General features: G+C 50.1%; 1 protein-coding gene across 3 annotated transcripts in view; it reads right to left on the bottom strand.

Annotated features, from left to right (window-relative positions):
* The window catches only part of TBC1D22A (TBC1 domain family member 22A), a 320,332-nt gene that overhangs the window by 46,005 nt on the left and 257,230 nt on the right, over positions 1 to 17,097 (bottom strand). The window lies entirely within an intron of this gene.

Here is a 17,097-nt window from a genome sequence, read left to right as displayed (position 1 = left end):
AGAGACCTTGAGCGGCTCGCCTGGGTCACACCGCGGGGCTGCGGACACGACCGAGCCAGCTGCGAGCAGCACCCCTGACCACAGGGGCCACGGTCGGGAGGCACCTTGGCCCTCGCTACATCGGGTCGTGTTCTGTTCGGCAGGGCGGGTGCTATGCTGTCCTCAGGCCCTGTGCACGGTCCGTCTACCACCTGAGCCCTGCTCTACCCACACACGGCGCTCACGGCCGGCAGGACTCCCGGTCTCTCAGAGCTGAATTTCCACCTCTGCCCACGCGCCCCCCACCACCCCGCCCCCTGGGACGGTCCAGGTGTTCGAGGGCTTTGCCCCGGAACCCTGCGCTGCTGGGGACGGGAGCCGAAGGCGTCCATCTTCAAGAAGCCTCCGGCACAGGGTCTGGACCCTGGGCACAAACCGGACACATCACAGGCGAGCCGCTGACCACGCTTGTTGTGGTCATGGGCCTCTCCCCACTGTGGTCAGAGCCGTGCTCACCGGGTGCCCCCACAACTACCCGCCCTGTCCTCGCAGGGCGTCCTAGCACTCAGGCAGCATGTCACTTGCAACTGCAGGACTCCCTGGGGCCCGTCCCCGCCTCCGTGAGGGCAGGATCAGAAGATGATGAACCTGAGGGACCTCCAGGCCACCGCCGAGGAATGGCACCTGATCGCTCCTGGCATGCACGACTTCCGCCGCATAAACCCCCGGAGAAAGCGTCCGGTCCCTGCACCGTGCAGCCCCGCTGGGGGCACGGAGCCCGGTGACCTCAGGCCGACAGAACAGCCACAAGTGAGTGCCGGGCTCCGTCTGGACAGGCTCCGTGGTGGCCCGTTACTTCTTCAGAAAACGAGTTTCTTCCTGAAATGCTCACTTGGAATAAAGTCAGGATTCTGAGAAGAGGGAATTCTGGAGGTCAAGGAGAAACACTAGTAATCGTACACATCCTTGTAAAAATCCGAAATCTCTCCAGGTGAGGAAGACGATTCATGTAAGAGCCCAGACGCACTTGGAAATGACCAAAATAACACTCACATCCCATTGCAATCGGATCAGACGGCTGGAATCTCCAAGTTCTAAGATCTCACTGCCTCCGGTGAACAGAGTCTAATACACCAGCCTCAGAACCTGCTCCCAAAGAAAGCTGCGTGGAGAAGAAAGCCCATGTCACTCCTGGGAGACCCCCAGCTCTCAGTGCTGCGTGCCCCCCCCACACACCAGGCAGAGCTGATGAAAGGACATTAAGACGGGCCAAAACCACAGGCAGGCAGGGAGCCCTTGGGGGTGTGGATCCCATCCCTGCAGAACCGTCACTGGGGACAGGGATGGGGGCACCCAAGATCACATCACAAGTACAGGCGGTTAACAGAGAAGATGCAGAAGTTCTCTGAAAGACATGAGAGAAAAGCTAATTAAAGGAGAGTCATACAGGTTCATGGACAAAAAGATTCAGTATTGAAAAGATGTCCATTGACTTCCACTTTAATTTACGAATTCAATGTGTTTCTAACAAAAACTCCAGAGCTTTCTGTGGCATACGAGGCTTATTCTAAAGCTGTCACTGAAGGGCAAGGGCCGAGAACAGCGAGAACAGCGAGACAACGCCAAACATTGCACATAAGGTGAAGATTTACGTGTGATATCCAGATGCTTTGTGAGGCTGAGAAAGACCATGTGTTCTGGGCACAGGACGGATGGGCCAGTGGAACAGAGGACTGAGACGACGCCCATGCTAACGTGGGTGTTCCCTGACGGAGGAGTGATGGTGCAGATCAACAAGGGAAGGATGGATTATCCAGTGTGGCACTGAGACCACTAGCTATCCACACGGAAGAAACCGGAATCAGATCCCTACCTCACGCCATACACGAAGCTAAATTCAAGGTGGATTACCAAGCAAAATCTGACAAGGATAAAGCACAAATTCTTTAAATCGATATATTCGACAACACAAATATTTCAAAGTGGTACGTGACAAAGGCACTATAATTAAGGACAACGTGCAAGTCACAGACTATCAAAAGATATTTGGGGTGCATATACGACTGGTATATGATTAGTACCCAGAAAAATACATACATATTTTTTAATATTATTTTTTAATATTAAATATTTTTTAACATCTCCCTAAGAATCAAAAATAAAGGGACAAACTACCTCATAAAACAATGAGTCAAGGATATGAACCCTGGTCAGTAAAAACAGGAAGAGCTGTTCATAGTCACTGCAACAGGGACACGCAGAGCAAAACGAGTAAAAGTGAGAAGTCAGTTCATGTGTTTTGGGCAAAAACTAGAAATTACAAGGAACGCAGAGAATGGGAGAAAAGATGAGCTGAAAGAGATTCTTCTTGCGAATGCCGGTGGCGGGCGGGAGGGGGTGTGTGCAGCCGCTTTGGAAGTCAAATTGGTAACGTCTTGGCGTCCACATCCTGTAAACCAGAAATTTCTTAAACGGAGCATCTCCTACAGGCGGATGTGAGAAGACGTGTACAAAAATGTTAGATGGAGCACCGTTTGCAATTTCAAAAAAACTTCCAAGTAACTCAAAGGTCTTTCAATAGGAGAATGGTGAATTATAGCACATTCACAGAACGTGAAACTCCAAAGGATGAGCAAAGTGGAACACAGCTACACCTGCCAAATTCAGTCAATATTAAAACAGGAAGTGGAACACGGCAAGCATATTGCAAAAGAATTTTTGAGTGTGATGCCTTTTATAAAAGTTTCAGAATGTTCATTGGGATACTACGTATTATTGATTACAGACACACGTACAAACGTATGGCAAAAATACTAAAGGATACTTAGAAATGATAAAATCAACTTCAAAGCAGTGGTTACTTCTGGAGAGGAAGAGAGGGAGATTCAGTGGTATAGGCTCCCTCTGACCTCTAAATCAGAAATAAAAGATCTGAAACAAAAATTTAAAAAAATAACCTGCAGGTCCGACCAAGCTAGGTAGTAGGTATTCCTCAGGGTTATCCATACTTTTCCGTACATTTAAGATCTTTCGTACTGAGAGAAATAGACCAGGAACTAATTGGAGATGGTCTTTTCCAGAGAGACTCCTCTGTGTGGAGGCCCACAGACCTCCATGTCCCTGACCAGTGTGGGGCCCCAGGCTGTCATCCAGACTCTGTGGCTGCAGGTGCAGCCCCGTCCCTGGGTCGTGACCCCGCGTCTCCTCCCAGGCCCGCGCGCACAGGCGCGAGGCAGCCCCTCACTGCTCTGTCTTGCCCATGACCTTCTCTCAGTGCTTCTGTTTTCCGTCCTTCCCAGAGCAGGGCCCCTCGCACGCACGGCTGCTCTCTCTCAAAGCGGCCTTAATGTCCGAGAGACGCTCAAAGGTAAGCAGCGCCTGTCCCCTTTCGGCTACTGCTTGGAGGAGAGAGAGAAATCCAGACGCCCCGCACATCAGGAGTTTCTTAAAACTGCATTTCAGGCTCCGCACGGGCCTCGTGTTTGCTTACGAGATGACAGAATGGAAGTTCAAAATGACCGCACGATTTGCCAAACACGGATTACCGACACGTGGCACACACTTTCTGAAATGCAGAAAATAAGGCAACGAAACAGGTTCCCTTATACTTTTTATAACCAAGAAACTGCGATAAGAGGAACAATTTTTCACCTTTAATTGCATCATTAAGCCTTCCTTATAATTTTTGGCACCGAAATAAAAACGAATAGCCCTCTGGTGTCAGGAGATTTTCCTACGTACACGTATTTATGTAGATGTAGTTTTGAGGCCATTCGAATGACAGGAATTGTTTCCATTCTTTGCTCAGATTTGAGTGCACCGGCTTCAGCTATGCCAGCAAACTCTCTGCTATGATTTCCTCTGAAATATTCATCGCCAGGCCGCCGCACGACATACACAATTACCCACCAGGCATGCGGAGCACGGCCGTTTTAAAATTCGCACCCACACCCCCAGGCTCGGGGCATGGGCTGGTGACGGAACCGTAAATCACACTTCGTTACGCAGCCAAAGCCTGAAGCCTAAACGAGCCTGGTGCCCAGCCAGCCAGCCTCCAAGTGACTGATATATTATCTCTATGCCAATCTCTATTATCTCTCGCCAGATACTTATTGGCAGGTGTCTGTCCACGTCTGAGAACATTCCAAATGGTGAAATGACAAAGGTCATGGCCAATCACGCTCATTCTGCACGTTCCCGGGGGGATGCCGACCCGACCGGCACAGGCTCTGGACGGCCGATCTGGGAACGGGACGTGGCCCACGGTCCCTCCTAGCTCTGGGATGTGGGCTGTTGCTCTAGCCTGTCCGTAATTCCTAACTGAAATGAACATTTGAAAGCCATGTAGTAAAATAATAAACAAATAACAGAAAATAATACAAAATGCTGGGACATTTCTACAGCTCCTAATGAGCGTTTATTCTTAGGCTGATGCACTGTCAGTAGGAAAAGAACCAACAGGATATGTGCACACGCACGTGCACACACACACGGAGACTGGACGACTGACCGATTCTAAGAAACCGGCTCACGCGATAGAAGGGGCTGGGAGCCCAGATCTGCTGGGGAGGGTGGCAGCAAGGCCCTGGGAAGAACCAAAGCTGCAGTTGAGGACAGGAAGGCAGGACTGCTGCTTGCTCAGGAGGCCAGTCGCCATTCTGTTCAGGCTTCAAATGACATGATGGGGGCTCGCCCGCATTGTGGACAGTGACCTACTTTATTCAAAGTCCACCAATCTGGACTTGCATTTGGATGCTAATCCCATCCAGGAACACCTCCACAGCACCGTCCAGAACAACGTTTGACTAAATAGCTGGGAACTGTGGCCCGGCCAGGCTGACTCACTGAATCAACCATCACAGCTCACGGCTGCCCAGACCAAGGTCTGTCTTCAACTTCAAAAAGACGCTCCTCAGTACAGGGCTGTGTTCCTAGGTCTCTTCAAATGCCAAACCATTGGTCCGGATTGTCAATAATCAACAAAAGCGTCAACATTCCCCGAAGAGCTGCACACGCCCAAAGCTCACAGGCAAGAATTTTCTCCAGGGATGTTGGGAGAGAGTTCTGGAACTCTCTGCCCCTCTTCACCACCTGCTCTCTACAACCCACGTCTGCTTCTGGCCCTTAAAGAGAGTGGTTGCTCCCTAAGCACAGAACAGGCACGCCAGCAAAGATGGGTTAAGAGTCCCGGCAAAAAGCCTGATTCAACTACACTGGCGGGTGTCAGGACAGAGGCCCCGCCCCAGCACAGGCAGGGGCGCCTGTCACCACCGACACAGGAGCTCACATCACAAGGACTGAGCTGTCCGCAAAGCCCTGTCTCCTCTACGGACAGAATCAAAGACATCCTTTTAAACTTCATGAATGATACAGGCCCTGAAGTGCTGTGGGGGGCAGAGTCAGCACCACATTGGGAGGCGGATTTACTCTGCCACCAACCTCAGCTGCCCTTGCCACGGCCCCTCCCATGTCCCGAATTTAAACACTGAACACCTGGGGACCCGGCCTCCCGAGAGGCCACGGGTCACCGTCTGGCCTGGGAGCGACACTCCAGGAACATCTCTGAGCCCTGTCCAAGCGGATGAACTCGACCATCTTTTACATTTGTCAAGGACGTTCCTGGCCAAGTAAAAGGAAAGACAGCCTGCTGTGGGTCCTGATTATTTTTTCTTTGAAGCAAGGAATGACATCACGGCAGTTAATAACTCAAAGCCTCAGTCCTCTCTGTAGACGGAACTTGGCCCAAGGAGCGTTAACGGTCAGAGCGGCTGAGCGCGGCTGGCTGGGCCGGGGAGGGGGGTGGGGACCAGCGTTCCGTCCCCACTCGGGCAGGCTGCTGTCCCGGGGCCTGCCCTCCTGAGCCTCCGTCCGGTCGCAGTCCCGCTCAACCCAGACCTCCCGCCTCCAGAGCCGAGCCCCGGGGCCACCGCTGCCCAGGGCGCCCCGGGGTCCCCAGCGCCAGCGCCTGCATGCCAGAGAGAATGACGAGGCCGACGACGCAAGAGCACTTTCCCACTGAGATTCTTCAGAGGAGACAAACGGCCGCCTCCCTCGGGCCTCCCTTTCCTCGGCTGGCAAGGGCGGCCTCCGCATCCGAGACCCGGACCAGGCCAGGCTTGCGGGAGGTGGCACGCCACGAGTCCACTCCCAAAGGGCCGCTGCTGCCTCCCCTCCGTAGGAGGAGTGGCTTCTCCAGGTCCCATCCTTGGAGTATACAGAGGAGAAGGCGCCAAGGGAGCGGAAGGAAGCCTGGCCCCCGGCCGACACCTGCCAGCTCCAGGCGAGGGCCCGCAGGACCCGCGTCCACCCGGAGGGGGAACGGAGTCACTCTCCTCCTACCACAAAGCAACCAAGGACATTTGTTTGGTCCAAAATGTCAGGTGTTCAGTATCCTTGACAGAGATTCCCCAGCGACTCAGCTACCTGGACACGTGGGAGGAGACACATCAGGGCCACTGCCACCCACCGCGAGGTCGTGCCGGAGACAGAAGGGAGGACGTGGGCTCGGCGGGCCTCACACACGCACCCCCGCCAACACGGAGCTCCCGGCGGCCGGGCCTAGCGTCGCCGGTGTCCCTTGCCCGCTCGGTGCTTGGCACTGCGGGGCGGACGGAGCCCGGGTGGACCAGCAAACGTTCTCGACACGAAGCAGAAGCAGAAGCAGAACCCCTCAGTGGCAAAGCCCGGGACCCTTCACTCCTCACAAGCTCCTGAGATGACGGGCACGCAAGCCAAGGTCTAAGAGCCACCCGGCTGGGCTGTGAGCTTCTGGGGACGAGGACCCACCTTCCCTCCACCTGCGTGTCCCCAGCAGCCAGCACGGTGCGCACACACACAGCGGGTAAACGGAAAACGATAAATATAAAGATAACGAGGGAGGGCTAGGCTCCAGCGCTACGTTACAGACTCCCCTAGCCCCCCCCCCCGCCCCCCAACCACTCACACCCATGACTAAACGTTTAAGAGGGTCTCAGGCCACCAACCCTGAGCCCCTCCTTACACCTGCCCCTCTGCCAATGAGACGGTAAGACTTTTGCCACTCTGCGACTAACGTGAATCAAAAGAATGCACATTCACCTCCGAGCCACGCTCTAGGGAATCCCCAGACTTGGCAGAAAATACAAGAGTGGAAAGACTATGAGATAAAGTAAGGGAATGACACAGGCACTGGAATATGCCGAGTAGTCAGTCCAGCTGTCGGAGCCCCAGGATGAGCCCACTGGACGCTTGACATCTCTAGGCCCTGCTGCTCCTTCCCAGCTCCCTCTCCTGGCAAGGCCTACACACACACACACACACACACACACACACACACACACACACACACAGAGGGAACGTAGGGAGTGGGATTTTCACAAACACTTTAAAATAAGACTCTTCAAAAATCCCCCAAAGTAGAAAGCACAGAATAAGAACCCTGATACGCACCCCTTGGGGTCCACCGGGAGCATACGTGGCCAAGCCTGTTCCCTCTGGTGACCCCCACTCTGCCCACATGCTGCTGGAAAATTCTAAAGAAAAGCCCAGACATCACATTTCACCCACAAATAGTTTCTGTTAGAGCTAGGGGCTATTTCTAGAAGCCTCATCACAAGACCATTACCACATGTGCAAACGGTCATTCCCCATGGCAATGGAGCACGTCCCTGATGGGGGGCAGGGCACACCACCCCAGGTCGCGGCACCTTGGCCAAGCATGGATTTTAAGCTGAAGGAGCCTGACAAGCACCAGGAGCTTGGGGGGGGGGGGGGGATGGAGACCGTCTGACCTTACCACAAGTGGGACTTCATTAGACCCTCACGAGAGAGGTCCCTTCCCTCCACCTGGAGGAAAGGAGCGTCTGTGTCTCTGCAGACCAGGGACAGGAACCTGGCCGAACAGGCCTCCCCCACTTTGTCCTGTGCTATATCGTATGACCCCCCCGCTTCATCAAACCAAACATGACACCGGGCTGCACCCTTCCTCCAGGCCTCCGTTTCCCCATGTAGGCGGCTGTGCTGCATAAAACTTACAGTAAATAAACCTGGGTGCCCTCCTCTTGCTGGTCTGGCCTTGACAACGGGGCCCCAGCCGAGACCCTAAGATGCTGTCCCTTCATCTCCAGGGCATGTGCCTTTTCACAGCTGTGTTGTTCCAATCAGGCCCCAAACAAGTGCACGCGGGCCTCTGACGTCCAGGGTCTCCGGTCTCCGGAAATGTCTGGGCTCCCTCCCTCTCTTCCTCCTCTGTGCCTGCTGTCCTGTGGGTGTTTTACACTCTGGCTTCGGCAGCCGCGCTCCCGTGGCAGGACGGGCCTCTGTCCCCTTCCCCGTGTTTCCTGCCAGCAGGCACTTGGATCTGGAGGCTCGACAGGAGTCCGACGTGATGTGTTTTGCAAGAACTGATGGCAGGGTGTGCCCTTCGTGCTTCACATCGGGAGGCACACGGTGTCTGTGGTCTCCCCTCTGTGATGGGATGATTGATTAGCTGGTCCAGGCACTGCTGGATGGATCCATCCGTTACAGAGCCCCCCGCGAGCCAGCTCCAGCGGCTTCTGGGGCCACTGGTGAGCGCCGCCCCCACCCATCATTTCACGAGGGTGACAGTGCGGTTCTCCTGTTCCCTCTGCATCTACAGTCGCACTTCTTCCCTCAGAAACTATGCGATTAACTGAAAAGCACCACACCTGCTCGAATCTTCCTTTTGTTTACAAGGCGAAGCCCCGGCGGCCTCCGAAGGCCAGCCGGTGAGGTTCTATGCAGGAATCACGACGAAGCCACAGACTCTCCCACATTCGGGGCGCTTCAGGCCGCTGCCGTCCTAATTCTTCCTGACAGTCTTGCCACGACCGGCCAGTGGGAGCCCGTCAGCTGGGAGTCCTCCTCCTCCTCTGAGAGGCCCCCTGCTTCTTCCCTCACGACTACACATTCCAGACGCCTCCTGAAACGCTCCCCGCCCCAGACCCCTCTCGGGTTTTCCTGAGGAGCCCCAGCTCCCGCTAATGGGAAGGGAGTGAGACTCCGCGGGGTGTGGGCTCCCACCGGCTCATCACTGGGCCGATAATTTACAGCAAAGAGGGCTCCACGATAGGCTCCTACTTCTTTCAAAGAGAGGAACACAGCATGGGTTCACGCCGAGTCTTTGTAGTTGAGATTACAGGGCTCTTCCTCCTTTGATTCTGTGCTTGATTCTCTCTTATGTTAAAAATCTTAGCTCCTACGACATTATCGTAATTACTTACTGGCTTTATCCTAATAGGTGCATTTTAGTGCAATATACGTATCTCAATGCACGTGTATATAAGGACTAGCTTCAAGACAACACTAACATGATTACTAACAATCTGGTTACCGAGTAGAGTTTCACAGGTTTTCTGTAATTCTTTTCGTGCTTCAGACACATCCTAACAGGACTCCACACTCTGACATTCAAACTGTTTGAAAGCCTCTTTGAAGCAGAGAGGCTTTGTGATTAAGCCACCAACTCGAGATATAGTTAGGTTCATTTTTTAAGTTTTAATTCTGTTCTTGCTTTTTAAGGACAGCTTTCCTATTCAGGTTTAGTTGGGGTTCACAATTACGTAAAGCAATACATAACTCCGCAGGGTGAAAAATTAAAGCCGCCCCATCTGGAGAAGCCAGGCTGCATCCCGCCCTCCGTCGTGTCCCACCTTCCCCGCAAAGGCCAGACCTTCCCCACGGGCTCTGGGTTCATCCTTGCACGGATGTGTTAGTCTGTAACATAAGCACACGCGAGTGTGCTTGGGGAAAGGGGTGTGTGTGTGTGTGTGTGTGTGTGTGTGTGTGTGTGCACGCACACACGCGCATGAGTGCACACGCACTCCTATTCTCCCAAGCAGCCAACCGGCGGGTAAACGATGCAAAACCACACGTACTGTCTTCCGGTAAATACTACAGCCAAAAGCTCACCAGCGGCCCACGGACCACCTGCCTCCCTCCTCACTCGCAGGCGCTACAGTGAACAGGCCCACGGGCACAGCATTTTGTACCTTCTCCAACTTGCCTTTTGGGTAACTCCTGGGGCAACAGGTCAAAGCACGTGTTGGTTACCGGACAGCACCAAATACCACGGCGTCCGGTGTCACCGGGTCCCTGCTCTCGGCCAGCCAAGGCGTCTCCTACCTCACACACCTCCTGGCTTACAGGCTGGTGGCTCGCCTTTGGTGAGCCCTGACAACATCACGCCTATACAAACACCACTGCGTAGATGCTGACTACCCAGGAATGAGGGACTGTGTCGGTTTTCTTTTTGACTTGACTGTGAGACAGCCGCACTCTCCCACTCGGTTCTAAGAAACAATACAGAGAGACCCCACGTGGCCTTTACCCAGTTAGGGGCTACGCTTGTGACCCACAGGCCAGGGACAGGGACCAGCTCCTTGGCCTGTGGCCGTGCGCCTCGCAGCCAGCTGTCTGACACCTGCCACTAAGTCACGGCACGCTTCTCTCAGGGCACACCAGTGTGCTGAAAATTTTTAATGCATGCACCTGATTGTAACTTTACTATTCAGATGAAAACGTCATGTGGTTAGCACTGGGCATTTGCCAGTGCCCGTGGTGTGGACGTGGGATGCCCCCACGTGCGTGCACGTGCGTGGATGTGGATGGCAGTGTGATTTCTTCCAAAGTCTACCTATTCTCCCCTCTCTGGGTTCCTGGTAAAGAAATGTTAATTCCGACCATAAAAATTATACTGTTTAGATCCTTGGCTGTTACTTTTCTTCCAGAGGGGGAGGGGGCAGGTGGGGGGTGGGGGGCACGCGCATGCACATGGGAGAGGGGCAGGGGGAGGAAGGAGAGAGAGAATCCTAAGCAGGCTCCACCACACTCAGCATGGAGCCTGATGCAGGGCTCAATCCTGGGATTGACCTGGGATCATGACCTGAGCTGATCTCAAGAGCTCAGCTCGAGGGCCCTGGAGCAGGGCAGGAGTGGGCGCTCACCCGCCTGACCCTGAGGACGGAGCCCTCTGGGAGGACTAGCCCTTTTCTCAGAGGGCTCTCCCCTTAGCCTCACTGCCGGGGGTGAACTTTCCTTCTGTCCCACCTACTTGAGAAGGACTTGCAAGTTGAAGATCAAAGAAAACACATTTGAAAAGGGGGTCCCAGTGTTCCACTTAGTCTGCGTTTGTGTTTTGACTCTGGTTTGTTTTTTGGATTCCAAGTATTTTTAGCCAGTATTTAAAAAAAAAATTTTTTTTTTTTTTTACTTTGTTGATGTATAATTTATATAAGGTGGGACACAGAGATCTAATCATACCGTTTAATGAGCTTTGACAAATGAGCGCACCAGTGGGATCGACACCCCTATCAACACAGAACCTGCCCTTCCCCCAGGAATCCTGTGCTGCTGGGGGAAACCAGAGGAAACCGTTGTGATTTCTATCAGTGCTGATTAACTCTCTCAGTTCTAAAACTTCACTAAATGAACTCAGGCCTCATGTACTCTTGGCATTTTGCTTTTGTTGGTCAACATGATATTTGTAAGATTCATCCACATGGTCACTGAATGGCCAACTGTCATCCTTTTATCCTTTTCCCGGCTGGTAGATACTTGAGTTGTCGCTAGATTGGGCTAATGTGAATGAAGCTGCTACGAACATTCTGCACAATATTCGTGTGTGTGTGAGTGTGTGCACATAAACGTTCATTTTTCCTGCGTAAACATCCAGGAACGGAGTTGTTAAATCAGAGGGTAGATGCATGTTTAGTGCTCCAGGAAACTGCCGGTTTTCCAAAGTGCTGGTTATCACTTGGCATCTCCCCCAGCCCCGCAGAAGACCTTTCAACGTATGTGTCAATGCTCAGCACTGTCCATTGTTTTAATTTCAGCGATTCTGGTACGTACGGAGTAATGGCACTTTGCTGTGGTTTAATCTGTGTTTCCCTGGTGGCTAATGATGTTGCCTACGTTTTCAAGGGCTTATGGGCCATCTGTCTACCTTCTGTTGTAATATGTCTGGATCTTGTGTCCATTTGTGTCTTGGTGATACTGAGTTACAGGCGTTTGTATGCATCCAGGACAGGAGTCCTTCCTCAGGTATGTGTATTATAAACACGGCCTCCCCATCCCTCTCCTAACTGTTCTGGTCTCTACACGGTTCCATTATCTTATTATCTATCCTCAAACCACACTGTCTTGGTTACTGTAGCTTTACAGTATATTTTGAAATCAAAGGGTTAAGTTCTCCAACTTAGTTCTTCCTCTGCTAAATTTTGTAAGTTTTGCTATCTTAGGTCCTTTGCATTTCCATATAAATTTTAGAATAAGCTTGACAGTTTCCACGAAAAGAAAAGAAAAGAAAAGAAAAGAAAAGGGAAAAAGCTTCACAGGAATTTGACTGGGACTGTATTAACTCCTAAGACCAATCTGGGCAGAATATCTTAACAGTAAGAGTCCTTCAGTTCATAAACATGGTTTATCTTACTACATATTTCTTCCACTTCTTTCAGCGATGTTTTGCAATTTTCAATGTAAAGGTAAGCATTTTTAGCTACATTTATCCCAGGCTGTTCTTATGAATTTCATGTTACTATAAATGGTAACGGTCTCTAGATTTTATCTTCCAGATGTTCATTGAGAACATATAGAAATTCAATGGATTTTGCACATTAGCCTTGTATCTAGCATCTTTATTAGTTTTTTAATTTATAAACCTTTAGTATTCTCTACACATGCAATCAACAAAGACAGTTTAACTTTTTCCTTTTCAATCATACCTTTTATTTCCTTTCCTTCCTTATTACCTACCTAGGTCTTCAAGTATAGTATCGAACAGAAGTGGTGAGAGCAAATATTCTTGCCTTGTTCTCAACGTAGGGGGAAAGCATTTGCCAAGTTCACCATTACATATGAGGTAAACTGCAAGACCTTGGAGATGTCCTTCATCAGTGGGATAGCTTCCTTCTATTTCCAGTTTACTGAGAGTTCGTTTCATGGGGGGGTATTTAATTTTATCAGGGGTTTTTTCCGCATCTTTTGACATGATCATATGGTTTTCTCCTTTATTCTGTTAATGGGATCGATGACATTGATTGATTTTTGAATGTCTAACCAACCGTGCATGCCTGTGATAAATCCCACTTAATCACAATGCACTGTCATTTTTACATATTACTTGATTCAATTTGCTAATGCTTTGTCAAGGGTTTTTGCATCTGTATTAATGAGGAATATTGGTTTATAATTCTCTTTTCTTATGCCCTTGTCTCATTTTGGTATCTCAGTTACGCTGACAAGAGCTGAGACATGTCCACTCCTCCGTCACCCTCTGAAACAATCTGTGTAAGACTGGTATTACTTCTTCCTTCAATGTTTGAACATTAACCAGAGGTCATCTGGGCCTGTAGTCATCTTTGTAGGAAAGTTCTTAATTACTAATGCCCTTGCTTTAATGGATACAGGGCTCTTCTGGCTTCTTATATCTTCTTGTGCAAAGTCTGATCAATTGTAGCTTTCAAGGAACATGTCCATTGCATCTTGGTTGTTAATTTATTATAATAAAGTTTTCAATAATGTTCCCTTATTATATTTAAAATATCTGTAGGATCTGTAGTGGTGTCCCCTCTTTACTCATGATATTGGCCAGTTTTTCCTTTTTTTTTTTTTTTTTTATTTGCCTAGCAGAAGATTTTTCGGTGTTATTGATCTTTCCATTAAACCAACTTTTTTCGGCTTATTTATTTCCTCTATAGCTTGCCCATTTCCTATTTCATTGATTTTTGCCCTGTTCATTTTGGGTTCCTTTCTTCTGCTTACTTGAAGATTAATTTCCTCTGAAGGTGGAAACTAAAACTATTTAAATCTTTCTTTTCTGTTGTACGCATTTGCAGGAATATATTCGCTCTCTAAACACTGCTTTATCTGCACCCCACAAATTCAGATATAACTTCATTACTCATTCAGTTCAAAGTATTATCTGATTTCCCTTTGACTTCTTTGACTCAAGGGTTCTTTGGAGGTGTGCTGCTCACTTTTCAAAAACTCAGAGCTTTTTAGGCATCCTTTGTACTGAATTCTACTATGGTTAGATAATACACAGAGTGTATGATTTCAATCCTTTAAAATTTTTGGACTTGTTTCATGGTCCGAGAGGTAAACTATCTTGGTTACTGGTCGTTACATACTTAACAAGAATGTTACTGGTTACCTCTAGTTGTTGGAGTGTTAACAAGACAAGCAAGCCGCTTGACATTTTTATGTCTCCTGTATCCTGCATCTATGATTTTTGGTCTATTCCTTTTATCGCCTGCTGAGAGGAACAGAAAAACTAAAACCTCCAGCTATAGCTGTGCTACACGTTCCAGTAATATTAATGGGCCTGAATGTCTTCTTATGTTAATTATCCCACTTGTGGGGGGCCAAATCACTGAATTTATAAATTCAAATGCTAAATGGGTAAAAAAGTTAACAGGGAAGACCATCTCTCCCCCATCCCCACCCGAAAGACCAGGCTGAGACAGAGGTGTCTCCAGGTGTCTCCCAGGACTAGCAAATGGATTTTTTTTTTCTAGTTCACCCTTTGTCCAAGAGCCTAGCCTTTCGGTGCTCTGGTTTGACTTAAGTGCCTTAGCTCCGCACCCCCTACCCATAAGGGGCACGGGATCTAGACCCTGTCTCAAGGGTATAGACCCAAGCCTAGAGGGAAGTACCCAGTACCCACCCCCCACCACCTCTTACTTGGGCCTCTGATGACAACCTGAGTTTCCTGCAAGCTTTCATGCATGCACCTACACGTTATGTTCTTGATAGTCTAGCAGCATTTGGGTGTTCTGAGGATAATGTGATATGCCATATTTAAAGCTCTGCGTGCTATAAAGCTGCCTCTAACCCACACAGGTAGTGACACAGGGATCTGAGTCGTCCCCCTCGCCCCCAACTCTGGAGTCAGCACCTGGCTCTTGAGAGTTCCTTTCTCTCGAGTCTAATGCCTGGGAGGCTGAGTCACAAGGGCCGTGCCTTACTCGCCTCCACGTTTTCTTCTTTGCTGCCCCGGCCCTAACCTGGAGTAGATGCTCGTGAGTCTCCTGATGAATGGGGCTGGATGGTAACAATCCCAAACGGTCATCCTGAGCTGTCTGGGCTTTATCTGGTGGTCCACAGAACTGCCAGCCAAGGCGATCAGGCGGGAAGGCAGGACAGCTGTCTGGGCGGCATGCAGCTTCCGTGTCTCAGAGGACCGACAGAACAGCAGGATTGAGACAGGACTGTTTACAGAGTCTGGCCTCTTCCCTGAGAAGCCGGCTGTCGAAGAGCACTCTAAAGAAGCTAACATTAAAATGTTTCGAGAAAGGGTATTAGATAGAGTGCCTCTGTTTCTCTAAACCTACACAAAAAGTAAATTATGCACTTGAATGGATGCAGCTTAGAGCAATGGGAGTTTCACAATGAGCCCATTTTCTCCAGAGAAAAGATTTCAGAGTTGCCTGGGAAGGGTTAAGATTTGAAATTAGTGAAGTGCCTGCTTCCAACTCCTCCTGAGTTGTCATGGTGACACCTCCAGCCAGAAGTCATAGATACGGCCCATCCTTTCTCCCAAGTTCTCCTAAAAGATGAGGTGACACTCGTCGGAGGAACAAACAGGTCATCACCTCTGGCTGCGATCTCAGTCTCCACCTAAGCCACGACCTGGCCTGGATGACTAGTTGGAGGGACCAGGGACCAGGGACGAGGGCAATGGCATCAGAAGGACCATCATTTCCACTGTTGCGGAGAGAAAGCAAAAAGGATGACGGGGCGCCTGGGTGGCTCAGTCAGTTGAGTGTCTGACTTCAGCTCCGGTCATGATCTCACAGTCTGTGAGTTCAAGCCCCACGTTGGGCTCTGTGCTGACAGCTCAGAGCCTGGAGCCTGCTTCCGATTCTGTGTCTCCCTCTCTCTCTGCCCCCTGCCCTGCTCACACTCTGTCTCTCAAAAAGTGAATAAACGTTAAAAAAAAATTTTTTTAAAAACAAAAATAAAAATAAGGATGTCAAATCTGAGTCATTTTAATACTATGTATGTTAAAGACCTGCCATAAAGTGGTGTCCCCAAGGCCTACCAAGGAATAAAGGACTGCTACCCTGCACTAACCGGCCTCAGCCTGCCATGGGACATGAGTGCCTGTGTCTGATTTTTTCACATCTGTTCTTCCCTCTACTGGTGCAGCCTGTGGTCTGGCTCTAGGGTCTCCCTGGCACCAGCATTACTGGCGTTTTCCTTTTTCTGTTTTGATGGGGGGGGGGGGGTTCCCAGGCCCATCCATCTGTGGTTTTAACCACAGGTTCGCATAGTTCAAAGCCGTACTGGTGGAACTCTGTAGAAAGATGCGCTGGGAGAACCAAGGAATGCTTGAGTGAGTAATGGACACAGGTTATCAGATGGGACCTTTCTGACATCCATCATGGGCTGTGGTCTCTCTTGCTTCTTTGCTGGGATCCCGCAGTGTTCCAAGTGGGGAAGGCGGCGTAATGAATTCCAGAAAGGCACGGTGTTGCTATGTTAATAAAGGTGCCAACAGCACAAAATAGATTCAGCACTTCAAGATCTTGAATAAAAATTGTTGTTTTCTACAGACTGGAACAGCATTATGTGGTTGCGCTTTCCACAAAATACATGATTTCCTATTTCCTTGTGAGTTTTCTGGGTCACATATATTTCTGCACCAAGTCTATACTTCTGCTTCAATAGTTAGAAGAGTCTTTCAGTATCATTTTTCCTGGAATAATTTGTTATCCATCATTTTTATGGCAGCATTAAATTTTAAGAGAGAATTGAGAGGGATAGAAAATCTACTGCATATTTCCAACCCCAAAAGAAAGCCTTTAATAAATTTGGGACTTCTCAGTTTTACACTCAAATCCAACCCCAGACCAAAAAGCTGCCTGGAGCCATCTGTCCTTCATGCAGGAATGTGGGGCGAGTCCTCCACCAGAGGATGGCTCCCTGCTGGCCCCTGCTGCCAGGGCAGGGCTAGGTCTGCCAAAGCAGAACCACGATATGTAATTCCAAGAGGCCGGGTGGCGATGGCTGGGGGACAGGGCCCCATTATCCTCTGCCAAAACCAGTCCTGGCAGGTGTTCACAAGTGCACAACAGGACACCAGGTGCATCAGATCGGGGAGGCCAGGACAGCAGGTGC

This window comes from Panthera tigris, chromosome B4 (genome assembly GCF_018350195.1).
Source record: "Panthera tigris isolate Pti1 chromosome B4, P.tigris_Pti1_mat1.1, whole genome shotgun sequence".
Lineage (NCBI taxonomy): Eukaryota > Metazoa > Chordata > Mammalia > Carnivora > Felidae > Panthera > Panthera tigris.
Note: the sequence above shows the minus strand (reverse complement) of the source record. Positions and strands in the feature narration are given on the sequence as shown.